Below are 17,783 nucleotides of genomic sequence, written 5' to 3' on the forward strand. Positions count from 1 at the left end.
AGTCTGTCCTTCAGCCCTCACTATAAGACAGGGACTGTGTTAGGCATGACAAGAGTCCTGCCCTAAATTGAGATTCAAGTCCTGGATCCTCATGTTCCTCCTAAATGCTCGCACCCTGTGTGAGGCCAAACTACTCCATTAAAATACGACGCCCATGGGAGTTTAAGCATACTAAATCCTGTTTGTCACCTTGAAATCAAAGACCAAGAAAGAGTCACCAGGAGAGGCAGGATTTTTCCCTGTCAGCAGCCCCAAATCTCATGTCCTTAAAGGAAATCTCCACCGATTAACTAAAAGAATCCGGACTCATTTTATTACAGATAAAAATCTATTCTCTCAGTGGAAGATGTATCAAAGAATTGGGGGTAATATTTTAAAATCTACACATCTTTTTTTTTTTTTTTAGTATTTTGAGTTTCAAAAGGCATTGCCTTGCAATAGTATTCCAAAATTTGATTAAAAATCAATTTTCACTTACTCTGTATGTTTCCACAAACAGATTTATGAGTACAAGGTATAGGTTCAATTCTATAATTCCTTATAGAGATACAAGGCACAAGAGAGACAAATATACATTAAAGTCACTTAAGAAATATAAGCCATGGATAAAGCAATTATTATTTTCATTATTTTCTTTAATGTTGACTGTCTCCCCAACACTTGATGCTGGGACTGAAAAGGGCTTCAGGACTCCCTGTGACTGCTTGAAAGTTTCTGGTCTGTGGGTCCACTTCCTGCCTACAGTATTCAGCCAATATGTGATACAGCTGCAAACACCTTATTGATGTACATGTATTTAACTGTAGGCCTTGAAAATATTCGTAAATTTATTCTAGCAACAAGAATTCTAGCCCTCATAATCATTAAGAATATAAATAAATGAGGGCTGGGGTTGTGGCTCAGAGGTAGAGTGCTTGCCTACCATGCATGAGGCACTGGGTTCAAACCTCAGCATCACATAAAAAATAAAATAAGTATATTATGCCCACCTATAACTAAAAAATAAATATTAAAAAATATTTTTTTAAAAAGAATACAAATGATAGCGTGTGGGAGATAAGGATCACTTATATGCCATTAGTGGAATTGTAAATTAATACAACCACTATAAAAATCAATATGAAGTTTCCTCAAAAGACTACGAATGGATGGAACCACCATATAACCCAGGTATACCACTCCTTGGTATTTACCCCAAATAACAAAAGTCAGAATCCTATAGAAATAAATGCATACTCATGATTATAGCAGCACAATTCACAACTGCCAAGTTATGGAACCAGCAGAAATATCCCTCAAAAGATACATGAATAAGGAAAATGTGGTATATATATGCAATGGAGTTTATTTAGCCACAAAGAAGAATGAAATTTTGTCATTTGTGGGGATACAGATGTAACTGGAGAATATAATTTTAAGTGAAATAAGCCAGACTCAGGAAGTCAAGGATCTATGTTTTCTCTTATATGTGGAAGCTAGAGAGAAAAAGGAAAAAATGTGGGGCAAGGAGGGATCTCTTGAAAATAGAAGAGAAACCAATAGTGTAGAAAATGGGGAGAAAATGGAAAAGGGTAGTACAAGGGAATGAAATTGACCAAATTATGCTGTATGCATATATGAATATATCACAATTAAACCACTATTATGCATAATTAAAATGTGACAATATTTTTTTTTAAATTTTAGCCCTCAAGATATGGAAAAAAATTTAATTTACATATTGATATAAGAGAACACCTACTCTACTGTGTCAAGTGCTGGTTTTGTCTCTAATACTTATCCCCTTTTTGACCTTCATATGACTTTGGTAAAGTCATTCAATCTTTGTGGGTTACTGTTTTCTTATCTATAAGACTGTGTTAATACTTTCCCTACCTATTTCATTAAAAATATCGTGAAAAGCCTTTGAAACCCGTAGTGTGTGACATATGATATAAAGGATTATTATCTATTTCTTTTTGTACTCTAATGCATCTAACACAAAGTTGCACAATAAATATGGACAACTGATTGTTACATTGTGTGGGTTCTATTTATGTATTAATACCCTGTTAGGAACTATGGTTTGCCAGCTTTCCTTTCTAAATGTAAATGGCTCTAGAAGCTCAAGTTTATTAATATATTTGACTAATGCTTTTGAATTGTCCTGCTCTAATGTCCAAGGTGGATTTCAGGGGTATGGTCACTACACCTGTTACCCATTGTGTATCAAAACTAGAATTACTGCAATGGCAAAACCTCCAAAGCTACAATCTCAAGATAATCCAGGTTATTCTTCACTAAAAATGGTATTCCATGGCTTATTACAATGATGCTATTTCTCTGCTCATTATTGGGACCCAGATTGGTGGAAATTCTGCTCAAAATGTGTTTTCCTTAGTGGGATAACAATTATCTGGAATTTAAACTTGAAAACTAATGGCCAAATAAGTCACATAGCCATACTAGTTTTAAAGACATAGTAAAATACAATCTAACTATGCGGATCAGGGAAAAATAGTTCTGGAACATTCAAAAACTGACATGTTGTGATGGTGGAAGCATACCACTCAAATCTCATTTCAAGAGAACTTCCTAAGAAGTGTGTTGCTGGTGGCAGCCTACAGCTGCCACAAACTTGAATCTGGAGCACAGTCATGCTGAGCCATGTTCTTCCGAGATTGCTCCCCATCAATGACTAAACATGATGCCAATATTAAAGCTTGGTCATGCCTATCCAATGGGGGAATTCTACTAACAGTTGATCTTTGCTCAGGGATTCCCCATTAGGTTAACAAAGATTTTGTCAATTTTCTCGGTCTACTGCTCATCCTACCCACTGTTCCTTGTCTCCCCTTCCCAGGTGTCAGCCTGGCATCACAGTCTGAAGACCCTGCCTACTCTGTAGCCCATTCCTTATCCTTCACACACTCTTTCCTTGACATCTAGTTCTCTCTTGTCTGCTTTGCAGAAGATCCAACTTGAACCTTGCATTATCAGGGAGATCTCTTGAGAGGAGAAAACCTTGAGCCCATTTGCCAGATTCTATAGTTGATGGTACAACTTGAATAATAATTGTAAAAACCAACAAAGAACAGCTCACATCATTCTTTGTTGCCTTCACTCCAGCATCTATTTCTCACTTTCCCCCAATTTGTCATTCATGATTTACAATGAGCTGTAATCAAACTGTAATCTGGGAAACCATCCGGATATCCTCTCTTTAAACTCTAATAAATAATCTCTTACTAATATCTGTCACCTCTGGCGTCTTCAAATATGTAGGACCTGACTGTGCTTTCTCCATTTTCTCCTGTCATCCTTTTAGTTGATGCACTCATTATTTCTTACTATGAGTATTTTTCTTAGCTGATCTTCCTGTTACAAAACCATTCTTCTTCAGTTCATCCTTCCTGTTGTAGCCACTATGAGGTTTTTTTTTTTATATATATAATATAATTATGTAACTCTTTCTTTGAACTCTGTATATCTTTGAGGGAAAAGCACAACTACACTACCTGTCAGTTAAAGCAATTCAAGGCCTATCTCCTACATGGCCCTCTAGCCTCATCTGGTACTCAGGTAGCAATCTAACTCCTACAACACCTTGCACTTGATATATGTTGCATTAGAGGAAGTTCCCATAATGTGTTATCTTCTCTTTCTGGCCTCCATTTGTTTTGAGCACACTGTTAGTCTATCTCAAATGACCATCTCACACTTGCTAACTTTCCTCACCAGTTAAACTCATGACACAAAACAATTTTCAGTGTCAGTCCCACTGAAACCTTTCCTTGAGTTCCTTTATCCAATTTAGGTACTCCTTCTTTGTGATCCTACAGTAGCTCACATATGCTCTTTGCCAATAGGTACAGGCATAAGCTTTAATAGCTACCACACAGTATAATAAAAATGTCCTATATTTACTAGGATTTCATTTGTCTGCTGGTAAGAGAACAACAACTTAGAATGGCTAATAATGGCTTAAACAAACAGGATTATTATTTGTGCCAACCAATTTACACATTCTACCACATATTTTAAAGATAATTATAAACAAAAAGTGACATAAACAAATGTGATAACAAAAGCCTCTAACATGGATAACCTTTGGTTAACATGGATAACCTTTGGCCTTTGTTATCACATTTGAATTCTGAAAAAAAAATGATAGTAGCTACCTGACTTCCTATATTTAAAATAATTTTTAGATCATTCTTGGGCTTAGTGAGATAGTTGAAGTTCATCTAAAGTTGCCTACCATGAACATGGGAATAACCTTAGGGATTTAGATACCTGCAATATGACCTGGAGCTGTTTGTTGGGTAGCCAATCCCTAAGAGACACATTTGTCCCCATTTTGCCATTACAGAAGAAAGTGAAGAAGTTCATACCAGATCTATGATCTAGTGCTCTCTCTTATTTTGCTAGCTTGTTAGAAAGGATGGGTTAGATTATGTTATGGCAGCAAATAAATACCCACCTCAAATTTAAGTGACCTAACCATCAAAATTTAATTATTGATTTTAAAGCAATAGAAGCGGCTTTTCTCTATGCAATTACTTGGGTACCCAGGATGATGGATTCTCAGCTACATTGTGGTTGCACATTCAGAGACTCAAATTTTCATATCATTATTCCAAAGTAATATTCATTTTATTATCACTGAACAGAAGAGTCACCTGGAAGGTCACATATCTGCTATTCTGTGTTTCTGGTCAGCAATTATACAAGAGCTCTTTGATCAGATTTACTCACCTATAAGAGATAGAGAACACTTGGAAAGTACATCAACCTCATGTATAAAAAAGAAAGAATAATAATCCCACCTTCTCAGATTTTTTGTGATAATTGAATTTATAATATAAAACAATATAGCACAGTAACTGAATTATAATAAGAACTTGATGAATATAGGTATTATTATTATTATTATTATTATTATTATTATTATAGAGTATCCTGAACATATTTTCATCTTAAAAAGTTAGGTCACTACAGTGAACAATAGTTGGGTAATAGATTCCTGGAGGTACATGAATTCATCCAATAGCATCTTCTACTCTTAGTTAATCTTCAGAGCAGGTAAGTCCCATGATGGAGAATGCATTTCATATCCTATTGCCATTCAGAGAACCTGAGCCTCTTCAGAAAGGTGAATATTGCTTTGTTCATTACATCTCATCATCTTTCCCTTGTTTTGAAGATACGCTGTCACAGGACACTTAATATTATATTCCTCAGTGGCTCTCCAACTTTCAAGACTCTGCTAAGTCCTCTTACACAAAAGCTGGAACCCCAATCTCATTGGACCTTATTCGCAAACACCCACAATGGCCTGCTCTTTCAGCTACCAGTAGATTTGGAGCTACATTTTTCAGATCTTTTTTCCTTCTCTCCCAGAAGATAAGGAGAAAGGTTCTCCTTCAAAAAGATCACAATCAACCGGGCTTCATAGTCTACTTTCAGAGTTGTCTGTCTGTCACGGCCTTCTCTCCTGTATGTTTACTTCTCCCTCTACTGCTAAGTTCTTCCCTCAACCAACTAATAATATTCCAGACCCTGTGGTCCTGATCAATACCCTTCCTTGATCTACCTAATCTTTTGCATTCCTTTCATAGGCAAATTTCCTGAAAATTTGTCAACAATAATCATGTCACTTTCATTCCTTCTCTTTTCTCATCAGCCCTCAATAATCTGGTTCTTCCTTCAAACATTCCACCAAGATAGCTCTTATTGAAGTCATTAGTGATTTGTCTCATCTAATAGACATTTTTCAGTTCATATATTCATTTTTTTCTGTATTTGACTCTGTTAATGAATTCATTCTTCAAACTTTCTACTCTATAAATTTCTAAGATTGCAAACTTTGTTTAGGACAGGAAGACTCTTTCCTGTTGAATGTTCAGGTTTCTTAAAAAACAAAAACAAAAATTCTCATCATTCAACATCTACTTACATTCTAGTGTTCCTCAAGATTCTATAAACTGTATCACTGATTGTGTCCATCTCAACTCTTTCATATTTTAAATATCTCCTCTATGAAAATGATTTCCACACCTTTACCTGAACCTCAGCCTTCTCTACTAAGCTTCTGATGGACAGCACTCAACTGTGGCCTTTATATTTCCACTCGGGCCTAATTTGGATACCCCTTGAAATGAAGGCATTTCTTGTCATAGTAGTTACATATCATCTGACATGGTTTTGCCTGTGAAGTTTCAGGCAAATTACTTGTCTTTTCTGGGTTTCATGGGGATTATAAAAACCACCCATTTCACTGAGCAGCTGTGAGTGATTAATGAGACAACATGGACAAAGTGATTTGCACTGTAGTCACCACTTGCTTACCATGGTACTTTCAGGAGCAAACATAGTTTCTGGCGTATTGGAAGCACATATTTTTTTTTTAAAAAAAGCATGTTAGTTAAAATTATTATTGCTATCATTTAAATAATCATTTTCTGTCTGTCTCTTGTGCTACATTCTAAGCTACATTTGTTTTATTGTCCAGTCCAAACTTTTATTTAAGGTTATCTAGTACATAGGATGTACTAAATAGCATTTGGTGAATGAGAAAGAAGGAATGGATGAATGAAATTAGTGTATAGCAGGTCTTCCTCTAGAGCAAATGTCAACATTGACTTTGTGGCTCTTTCATTACAATTCCCTTTGTTATCCAATCTCTTCTTTTCATGTTTGATTGATCTCCTGAAGGTAGATGTGGGGATGAAGGGGAGGAATACAATATATTTTAGATTTTTAAGTCACCCAAATCTGAACTTAAAAGAAATTCTGAGGATGTTTCCCCACACTGTTGGATTGATCATTTGCATGCAGAAAGTGAGGGAAGGCATTGCATGAGATCCAAATGTGCCCATTCAAATTATTGAATGCACAGATACTTCCTATTAATGAAATTAAATCACAGAACTTCTGGGTTAGAGCATCTTTCTTAAACCTGTAAGTATTCACTATGAGTTCAAGATCCTACACCCCTGTTCCATACTAGCTTTTCCATCTCTTTATGATGTAAATATTTTTATAAAGTTCCCATTTTTATTGGATGCCTGTTAAGCTAAATGACTAAGCATATCAATAGCTGAGTGGATATTTGTGAAAAGTGAGTTGATGCAAGTTCTGGTTGATAAAATACATTTATTCATAGGATTTTTTTCTTTCTACTTTTTAAACTATTTCTAGGTTGCTGAAAATTAAAACTTACATACAGAAACGGAGTTCAAGTAAATTAACAGGAGTGGTGGGATGATGAGAACATAGACTGACATGTTTTTGAATTGTTTAACAATGAATATGTATTTTTTAAATAATGAAATCCAAAATTACAATGAAAAAATGGGACGAATCAGAAACTGTATGAAGGTAGGGGAAATGTATGGCGCAAAGAATATGGTTTACTGGTCCAAATATTTAAATTAAGCTCTGTCTTAAGAGAGGCCAAAATACATCCTGGTAAGAAATAGACATGTCATTGATCAATATCTTTAATGGTACTGAATTCTAAGATGCTGAGAGCCATAGCCAAGTAGGAATGACACATGGCATTTTGGGTTGAAATGTGACCCTGCTCAGGGATTAGGGTGGCTCCAGGTTTAGGGTGGATCCTGCTGGGAATAGGGCGGCTCCAGGATTAGGGCGTATCCTGCTGCCTCAGGCGCCCGCTCCTTTGGAGTTCCTGTTGAGTTCTAAGAGTATTGGTACGCAGAGCCCGGTGGAGGGAGTGTATTTTCCCAGAAAGTGTGTGTAGAGTGTCGGTGAGAGTTCGGGAATAAAGAGTTGCTGTTTGAATCTACAAGGCTTTGTGGTGACTCGGTTATTTTGTGCCCAGCCAGACTGCAGCACTAGAGGAACTCATCCATTGGTTTATCAAAAGAGCCAAATACTACACATCAAAAACTCAAGTTCCACTCCAAGTTTATTCTCAACCAATTCCAGGACCTGGAGCAAATCACTTACTGTCTCTGGGATTCGAATAGGGGGAAAAAAGGAAGGAAGAGTAGCTTCACATTTTTAAGGTGTCTTTGATTTTAATAGAAAATGATCCATATTCAGGAAGAAAATTTCAAAAAAAGCTTTGGAGCTATTTCTTTACATGTGAAATTTGATCCCAGCAACAATCTTTGCTACCCATTGAAGACTTGAAAAAAACCCTGTATCCTCCTGCTCACACACATAGAGACAATTCAGAAAGTTTCCTAGAACATTCAAGAGGAAAAAAGTGACTCTTAGACTCTCCTTCTCTTCCCTAGACTCTATCCGGGTTTCTGTTTTTAGATGTTCACAGAAGGAAAAAAAAAATAACAACATACATATAAAGTCAGTCTTTTCCAAGTCTCCTGCTGCTCCTTTGTATGTATTTAAACCCAATGTTTTAGCAGAAGATGAGAATAGATACTCGGTGCTGATGTAAATGGCAATGCCGTCATCACTCAGCTAGCAGAAAACAGAAATAAAGGGAAGGGAGGTTGAACAGTTCTGAGTGTTGATGAAGGAGCTGTTTAGAAAATGTAAGTTCCTGGTGGTCAGACATCATGCTATCCACTTCTTTTCACTTATCCCAGAGTACTAGCTCTGTGATCTCTCTCTTTTCTGAGTTCCAGTAGCACTATGCAAACTGTATTTGGTAATATCTCATGCAATATAAAGACATGGTTCCTTTGATGTCTTGAGTTCTTTCTGTAAAATGTAGGATTCATTATCTTTCACTGTCACATATCCTGGCTTTTCTAAGAGATCAGAGCTGCCTTAGAGGCAGGGTTTGTATTTTAGATGCTTTGTATCTTTCACAGTACCCAACCTAGACCTCTGATCTTTGTGGATTTTCAATATAGATTTGTCTTCTGTATCTGGTGGCAGAAGGCTGTGTAGGTTGTCAGGAGAACTTAGCTAGGGCCTCTGCGTTCCAGCATCTTCAATGTAATACTTCACTCAAAATCTTTGAATGACAGGTCCACTTCAGCTATGTTATTCATTATATCTGGCTTTCTCTTTCTTCTTTCTATCATTTAACTACCATCTTCTCCCAGATTCTGTTCAAAATTCACCTTCTCTAAAAAATCTTACACTCTTAATTCTTTTCCACCTCTGGCCATTACTATAACTTGAAGTGACTTAAATCTTGAAGATTAACGTTTTCCTTTGTAGCTGCTCAGTTTGGGAATGTTTCTTACACATTTCCACTCTACAAACTTTATTTCCAAATAGATTGGAAGGACTGGTATTGGGTCATTTCTCTTTTTATTGGTGAATATGCAGGGGCTGGCACATTGTAATAGGTCAATAAATGCTAGTTCCTTCCCTTTGCAGCAATCTCAAAATAGCAGGCAGTGAAAATCCATTTTTAAATTATACTGCTGTTAAGTATTTGTGGAGGTGAGCTTGGCACTAAGGGACCACTGTCACTCTACTGTGTTCATTTATTCAAATTGGAGTGCAGTAAAGTGACAAGAAATTCAGTATATTTTAGAATTATAAAAAGGCAAAACTAGAGAAGACCGCAAAGACTGCACAGTCATTCTAGCAGAGGAAGGGTAATACACTGAGAAAGAAAGTGACTTTTATAAGGTCAAACAGCCAATTTAAGAGAGGGCACTTAAACCTTAATTGTCTTACCTAAATACCCTGATGACTCTGCCTTTGTACCAGCTGCTCCTTCCTGGATCAATATTTTTCAAATTATTAACATAGTGCACTTGATACTCAGTTCCTAATGTAGTCTTGCAAGATTAACTCCCTTCTTTTCTTTTGAGGTGTTAACGCTTATGATAAAATATTCATGGCAGTTCATCTTTTGTAGACCACCTTCAAATCTTCTCAAACCGAAGTGTCTGTGGGATTCATGGAGTGTGGGAAAGTTATTTCTAAAGTCACAAGATAAACAAGACACATCTTCCAGAACTTTTATTTTCATGTTTAAGTATACTGATGTATTTCTTCTGTAATAAAGGTATTTTTAAATTTTTCAAAGTTTTGGTGGCTACTTTGGTTTATTCTCCCCGGAAAGGGGGCACTCAGGCTGCCTTGAGGTTAGCAAAATTTGAGAAGTAAGATGAAATAGAGAATGTGACATTTTTTTAGTGAGTTGCAGAACACCTACAGTGTCAGTTTATAAAACCATCTGAAATTATTGTATAACTTGTGGTTTACTTTTGACTTTCTACTTATGTTTGTGTTCTTGACCATTTCACAAGGTACTGATTGCCATACCTACTAAATGACTAGTAAATATGGATTGTACATTAAGGATGGCAACCAGATTTTAAAGGCAGTGTGCATAGCAAATCTGCCTGAAATAATATGAAAACCCAGATAAGCCATAGTATGTATTACAGAAATTTAGAAGCTCCAACACTGGAGTATTTTTAAATACTGGGACAAATTAGAAAAGAATGACCTGTGTTTACTTTAAGAAATATTTCCATTGTGAATTGCTGATGTAAGAGAAAACAGATGGAAAGTTCTGTGAACTCTAATTTTTGCACATAGATTATAATTAGAACAAGAATATAAAGCTTGTAACTTTTTGTCTTGGTACTAGTTATTGAATTTAGGGTCTCATGTATGCTGGGCAAGTGCTCTACCCCTAAACTATATCCCTAGCCCATAGCTCAGAATATTTTATGTGTACATTAATTGATTACCTTATGACACAACTACCTGATTCTATATGCAACTTTATTTTATTCTTTCTAAGAGATACACATAACAAAAATCTCTCTTGGGAACATTAAAGAAAAATGAATTTACATGTGAGTTTTAATCAAAAAGAAAAAATGAAATACTTAAAAGTAATGAAGTTTCTGAAATAATGAAGTCATTCTAATTTCATACCTTAAAACCTGTGGATTTTTTTTTAACTAAAAAAGTCAACATTTTCACACTACAAGGGAGAGGCTACGGAGAGGTTGTTTCCCAAGAACATAAATTATCAGTTTAAATGATATAATTTGTAGTTAGCTTTTCAGTAGTCTTTTGCTTCTTTTCAACTATTTAATGTCATGTTTAGTCACAGTGTTTGGAGGTAGGCAATTAGAGGTGAAGAAATAAGGCATAAAATGCTAAGATTCCTTAGAATAGGGTGAAGCCCAAATGGCTTATTATTTTCATTAAAAATACTTAATACTGGGCTGGAGTTGTAGCTCAGTGGTAGAGCACTTGCCTGGAATGTGTGAGGCAATGGGTTCAATCCTCATATAAAAAGTATTAATTATATTATCATGACTTGCTTAATGTACAAAAGAATTCTAAATTAAAATATTTCACAAAATGAGTTCCATACCACACAAATGTGATTGGTCCTATGAAGAATGACTGAATGAGCGAGCGAGCGAGTGAGTGAGTGAATGGATGGATGGATGGGTGGATGGATCCAAGTACTTTGTGATCTAGCAGCAGGTGCTGTGGTTCAGTGTGGTATTTGCTTCTGTCAAGTGTGGTGCAGAAGTGTGGGTTTACTTCAGTTTGGGAAATGGAGAGTATTTTTGCTGCTTGACAAGCTCACACTGCCTCTTCTTTATATTAAGTTCAAATTTCAACAGTTAAACACTTCCCTAGATAGCATTTTGTAAGCTTACTCATTCTTCCCTGCCAAAGGCAACAAAACAGGAACATCTAGGGATTTTATTTTAATTGCTGTTAAATGCTTATTTAAGCACATGTGGAAGAATTTTGTGGAGAAGAATAGTTAAAATCTCGTCTCTTCCCTTTCTTATTTTTTAAAGATCAGGTTCTTTTTAAAAAGCATTTGAATAGCTTACTTTTAAAAAATGTATAATTGTATAATGTGTTATTATATTCAGAGAATAAATAGTACTTATATTAATTGTACTCAGGAAAAAACAGAAATTCTATTATAATCTAAATTATTAAAAGCTAATAATCACATTGAAAATTTATTTTCTCATTTGCAGCATTTTAAGTGTTATTTAATTACTTTCTGAGGCAGAAATTAATCCCAAAACTTACTGCTTTCTATGTATTATAAATTCACCAAACTCAAAAGCATAGTCTGACTTGCTAATTGGGCTCTTCCTTCACTATTATATTAATGTGAATAATGGCTCCATTTTTATAGAAACTATGTGAAATTATTTGTACACACATGTTTTAGAAAGTAACAGAGAAAAGAGGCTCCTGAACGCAAGAATAATTAAAAAATCACTGGCCTTAGAATCAGGAGACTACAGAGTCCTAGTCTTGAGCACTTAGAACAAATAGGTCATGTTATAAATATTCAAAATCTTTGTCACTAAAAATGAAACTTAACTGACTCAATTCAACACCATTTCTTTTGTTGAGGAAATTCCCCTAAAGATACAGAGCACAGTTTTACAGGCCTCTAGAGAAGCATGTCTCAGACTGCAATGCTATGCATTGCCTATGGGATGATTTTACTTTGTTACCAAGATGACATTGTTTCATTTTAATAATCACCTATTATGAAAACACATACTAGAAAAAATATCTCCCCATTTCAGTAGTGATTAAAATATACTTTAATTTTTGCATTATATAAATTATTTATGTTATAAAAGAGATTATATGAAATAGTAATATTGCAAGTGGAAGTAAAGCTAAAAATGTGTAAGCAGTGGAAGATGCCTGATTATTGGGAACTATATACTTTCCTAATCTATGCATATTGCAGTTCGAGAAATGCTGAACTACATGGTATTTGAGATTCCTTCCAGTTTTTAAATATACATTCCTAAAACAGTGAACTATAATAGATTTTCACTAAGTAGAAAAAAAAATCTTGCAGCCACCATTTTGCATCCTAAATATAAATTTTGGGGATCCTAAATTAACTTTTGTTTAAAATGCAATTCTTTACATATTGGGGATTCCTTCACATTAGTTATTCAGGTTCTTTTAAATTTTACTTATCCATATATGGATAGATTAACCCATCACTCTGATCTTCCTAAAATTATATGGTTCCAATAGTTAATTCTGTATGATATTAGTACACAACAAACATATAAGTGAAGGAGATAAAATAAAGACAACTGAAATAGTTCTACTTATATAAGGTTAATTGAATTTTAATAAATACATATAAGTATTAACTGGGAAAATTATAACTTTTTTAACTAACAATGCTGAAATAACTGGAAATCAGTTTGTGGGGGGAAAAATGAGTCTTGACCCTTATCTAACACCATATATAAAAGTTAATGTAATATGGACCATAGATCTAAACATAAAAGCTAAATCTACAAAATTCTAGAAGGTGACAAGAAGACATATTTGTTAATATGGAATAAAAAAAAAGATTCCTAAAGATTTATTAGGTAGGTTACAAAAAGCACCAATCATGTAAGTAAAACTTGTAAACTGGTGTTTAGTCAGCTTTTGCATTTGTATCACTGTGGCCAAAATACCTGACAAGTACAATGTAGATGAGGAAAAGTTTACCTGGGGCTCATAGTTTCAGAGGTCTCAGTCCACAGAAGGCCTGCTCCATTGTTCTGTGCTGGAGGGAAGGTAGAATGTCATGGTGGAAGGATGTGAAGGAGGAAAGCAGCTCAGGACATGGCAATCAGGAAGCAGAGAGAGTTCCAAAATATAAATTCCAAAGGCACACCCTCAGTGACCCACTTCCTCCAGCCACAGCTTACCTGCCTACAGTTATAGCTGAGTTAATCTAGCTGGGTCAAGACTCTCATAACCTAATGCTTTTACTTCTAAACTTACTCACATTGTCTCACACATGTACTTTTTGGGTGCACCTCATATTCTAACCATAACAACTGGACATAATCAAAGTAAAAAAGAAGCTGCTCTTTGAAAGACATTACTATGAAAAGAAAATTGGAAAACACCAACTGGAAAAAAAAGAATGCAACACACTGTCAGAGAAAAGTATCCAACAAAGATAAAAAAGAACTTTTATGAATCAATAATAAGACAACCCAACTTACAATCAGGAGAGAGAGAGAGAGAGAGAGAGAGAGGCACTAGAATGGCTAGAACTTTTAAAAGGAACACCACATATTGGCAAGGAAGTAGAGTGACCAACAGTCTCATACATTTTAGTGAGAATGTGGAATCTCTTTGGAAGCCAGTTTTGCAGTAATGTTCAAGTTAAGGATATGATTATTACATGAAATGTCTATTCTAATCCAAAGTGTTTATCTAACAGAAATAAAAGGTATGTATTATGGTTTGGATATGAGGTGTTCCCCAAAGCTCCTGTGCTAATGCAGTCATATTTAGAAGGAGAATGATTAGATTGTGAGAGCTGTAACCTAATTGGTACATCATAGTTTGAACAGACTAACTGGTAACAGTAGGCAGGTGGGGCTGGATGGAGGAGGTAGACCACTGGAGACATGCCTTGAAAGGGTACATCTTCCCTGTGATCTCTTCCTTCACACACCCCCTCCCCGGCTTCTGGGCAGCCATGAGGTGAGCAGCACTTCTCTACCACACCCTTCCACCATGATGTTCTGCCTCACCTCAGGCCAGGAGCAATGGAGTCAATGCACCCTGGATTAAACCTCAGAAACCTGATCCAAAATTAACTTTTCCTCCTGTATATTGTTCTTGTCAGGTATTTGGGCCACAGAATTGTCAAGCTGACTAACACAGTATGTCTACATAAAATCTCATACTCAATTCTCATAGCAACTGTAATCATAAAAATTCCAAACTGGAAAACAACCTAAAGTTCATCAACAAGGAAATAGGTAGAATATAATACTCATGTAGTATCAATCTACCTAGCAATGATAAAGAATGAACTGCTAAATATGACAATATGAATAAGCCTCAGAAATATTTTACATAAAGAAGACAGAAACAAAATAATACACATAATAGTGTGTGTGTGTGTGTGTGTGTGTGTGTGTGTATATATATATATATATATATATATATATTAATATGATATTCTGTTTATGCAAAATTCTAGAAATAAAATAGATTGGTATTTGTCTAAGGCTGATATGGAGGGGATTAATAACATAGGGAAGGAAATTTTGATGTGATAGAAATGCTTTTTATCTTGATTGGGATGTTTGACATAATTTATTAAAGCTCATTTGTCTATGTACTTAAAATAGTCATATTTTACTTTATGTAAATTATACTTTGATAAACTTGATTTTTTCAAAATTATGAAATCAAAATCCTATTTAGTTATAGAGAAGGATTAATTTCAAGTGAGCAGAACTTTGTGTAATGATTAAAATATTTTGTATCTTCACTGGGGTAGCAGTTGCTCGGTCATACATGAATTTGTCTAAAGTTACCAAATGTAACCTTAAATTCTACTTGTTTTATTTTATGAAAATCACTTTCCATTAAATGAAAATAATTACTTCAAAAAATAATATGCTTCATGCTGGAGTTGTGGCTTAGCAGTAGAGCGCTTGCCTGGCATATGTGAGGCACTGAATTAGATTCTCAGCACCACATATAAATAAGTAAATAAAGGTCTATCAACAACTAAAATAATAATAATAATAATAACATGCTTAGAGTAGAGCAAAAAGGTAATATTTTCACTTCTTTGAAATTAACAAAGATATACTATATATATACCTATAATATATATATATATAGTATATATATGTATATATATATCATGTATGTGTGTGTATGTATACACATATATATGTGTGTATATATATGTGTGTGTGTATGTGTGTGTGTGTATATATATTAGTTCTAATAAAAGTTTGGTAATATGGACCTATTTATACACTAATAGTAGGAGTACAAATTAGTACATTTCTGGAAGTAAATTTGCCAATATTTACTAAACTTCTGAATATGTATATTCTTTGATCAAGTAATTGCACTCCTTCAAATTTATACTAATGAAACACTTGGAAGTACAAAGATTTATGTGCAAATATATTCATTTCCTATAACTTATAATTTAGAAAATTGGAAAGAAACCTGGCTGTCCAAAAAATAGAATATAATTATATAAATTATGGCACATACCATATGGTTGATTGATAGCTATTAAATGATGTTTACATATAATTTTGAATGGTATGAGAAAATACTATGTTAAATATTTAGCAAAAGAAAATATATCAAAAAATATTTACAATATCCTATAACATGAAATGTGAGTGTGAAGACTTAAAGAAAATATATGTAAATGTTAACAATAGGTATCAATAGGAGGCAGGATTATGATTATTTTTTATAGTTTTCTTGTTTTTTTTTATTTACATAATTTCCAAGTATTTTGTGATAATACTAGGATAAAGTTGATATCATAATTTAAAATAATTCTCTTGTTAAGATTTGCAAATATGGGGCTGGGATTGTGGCTCAGCGGTGGAGCACTCGCCTAGCACGGGTGGGACCCGGGTTCGATCCTCAGCACCACATAAAAAAATAAATAAAGGTATTGTGTTGTGTCCATCTACACTAAAAAAAAAAAAAAAAAGATTTGCGATAATGTTTATAATGTCACTGATACAAAAATTTATAAGGTAAAGATAACTAAATATATTTCCAATATAATTATCAACTGAGTATAATGTTTCTGACATAGGAAAACCATCTGAATACAAAGAAGATATGATATTATATTATTTTTATTGGTTTGGAATACATTTTTTAAACTTTCTCCTTAATTGTTATGATTGCTGAAAAAAATATTCCTATGTATTTCTTGGGAGGGGAGTTAATAGCCTACATGAAGTGCATTTAATTATTTTTCAATGCAGTATTAAATACTCATAATATCTTGTGACAGAGACAATTAATCTCACCATATACTTATGTGCATTCTTCACAATTCCTAGTTCCCTTTTAGTTGACATGGCTATGTCATAGGCTAATGGTGGTACCCTTCTTCCCCTTCTTCTGTAAACCAGAATCCTCATCATAAGATTAAAACTATCAGATGATCTGCACAGAGATCTGCTAAGCAAGGGAGTCACTAGCTAGCAACAGGAAAAAAGGATGTACATACTTGTGAATAATGAATCTTCGTTGAGTGAAGCCACTGACATTTAGGATTTATTTCTTAGTTTAGCTTTAACTAATTATAAACACCAATAAAAATAATGATACTCTAACTTAGAGCTGCTATAAAAACAAGAAAGAAAGAGAAAACCATAACATATGTAGTGTTAGCTTAACAGGTGTGCAACAGCAAGTGAAAAGGTAAATCCAGAAGCTGGAAGGATGAGGATCCACCTCACACTGTGGTAAAACAGTAAAACTTGGTAGCATGAGGTAGTGCCATGGGCTACCTTTGGCAATAAGAGAAGAAAATAAGATTTTGAAAAACAGTCTCAAGTGTAAATAAAAATTAGAAGAAATAAAGAGGGTCCAGAAATTCAAGGCTTTATAAGTTTGGAAGAAAAGAACTGATTCTATATGCTAGCCTAAAAAAGAGGAATTAAGAAGGCTCTTTTCAATAAATGCAAATTGGGCAGCTGTTAAAATAATCAGGACAAAGATCAGATTAAGCATATGCTTTATGACTATTGTCCTAACAACCTAAGATATCTAGCAGCAAGTGAAACAAGAAAGATATAGGACAAGAAAATAAAGAAATATACCAAATCTGGGTGGTGGTACAACATACTCATAAAACTGCAAGCAAATAAAGGCAAAGATTCTTGCATTTTAAAAATCAAGTTTTACCTTTATAAAACATGAGTTTGATCCACAAATAATCATGATTGCACAAAACAATAATCCTTAGGTCTCCAAAATTTCATTTCCACAAGCAAGAAGCAGGCTGAGAAGGGAAAGCTATAAAACCCCAAAGAGCACTTTCTTTAGTTAAAATAGGGGGGGGGGGG

The sequence above is a fragment of the Marmota marmota genome, unplaced genomic scaffold (assembly GCF_001458135.2).
Source record: "Marmota marmota marmota unplaced genomic scaffold, marMar, whole genome shotgun sequence".
Lineage (NCBI taxonomy): Eukaryota > Metazoa > Chordata > Mammalia > Rodentia > Sciuridae > Marmota > Marmota marmota.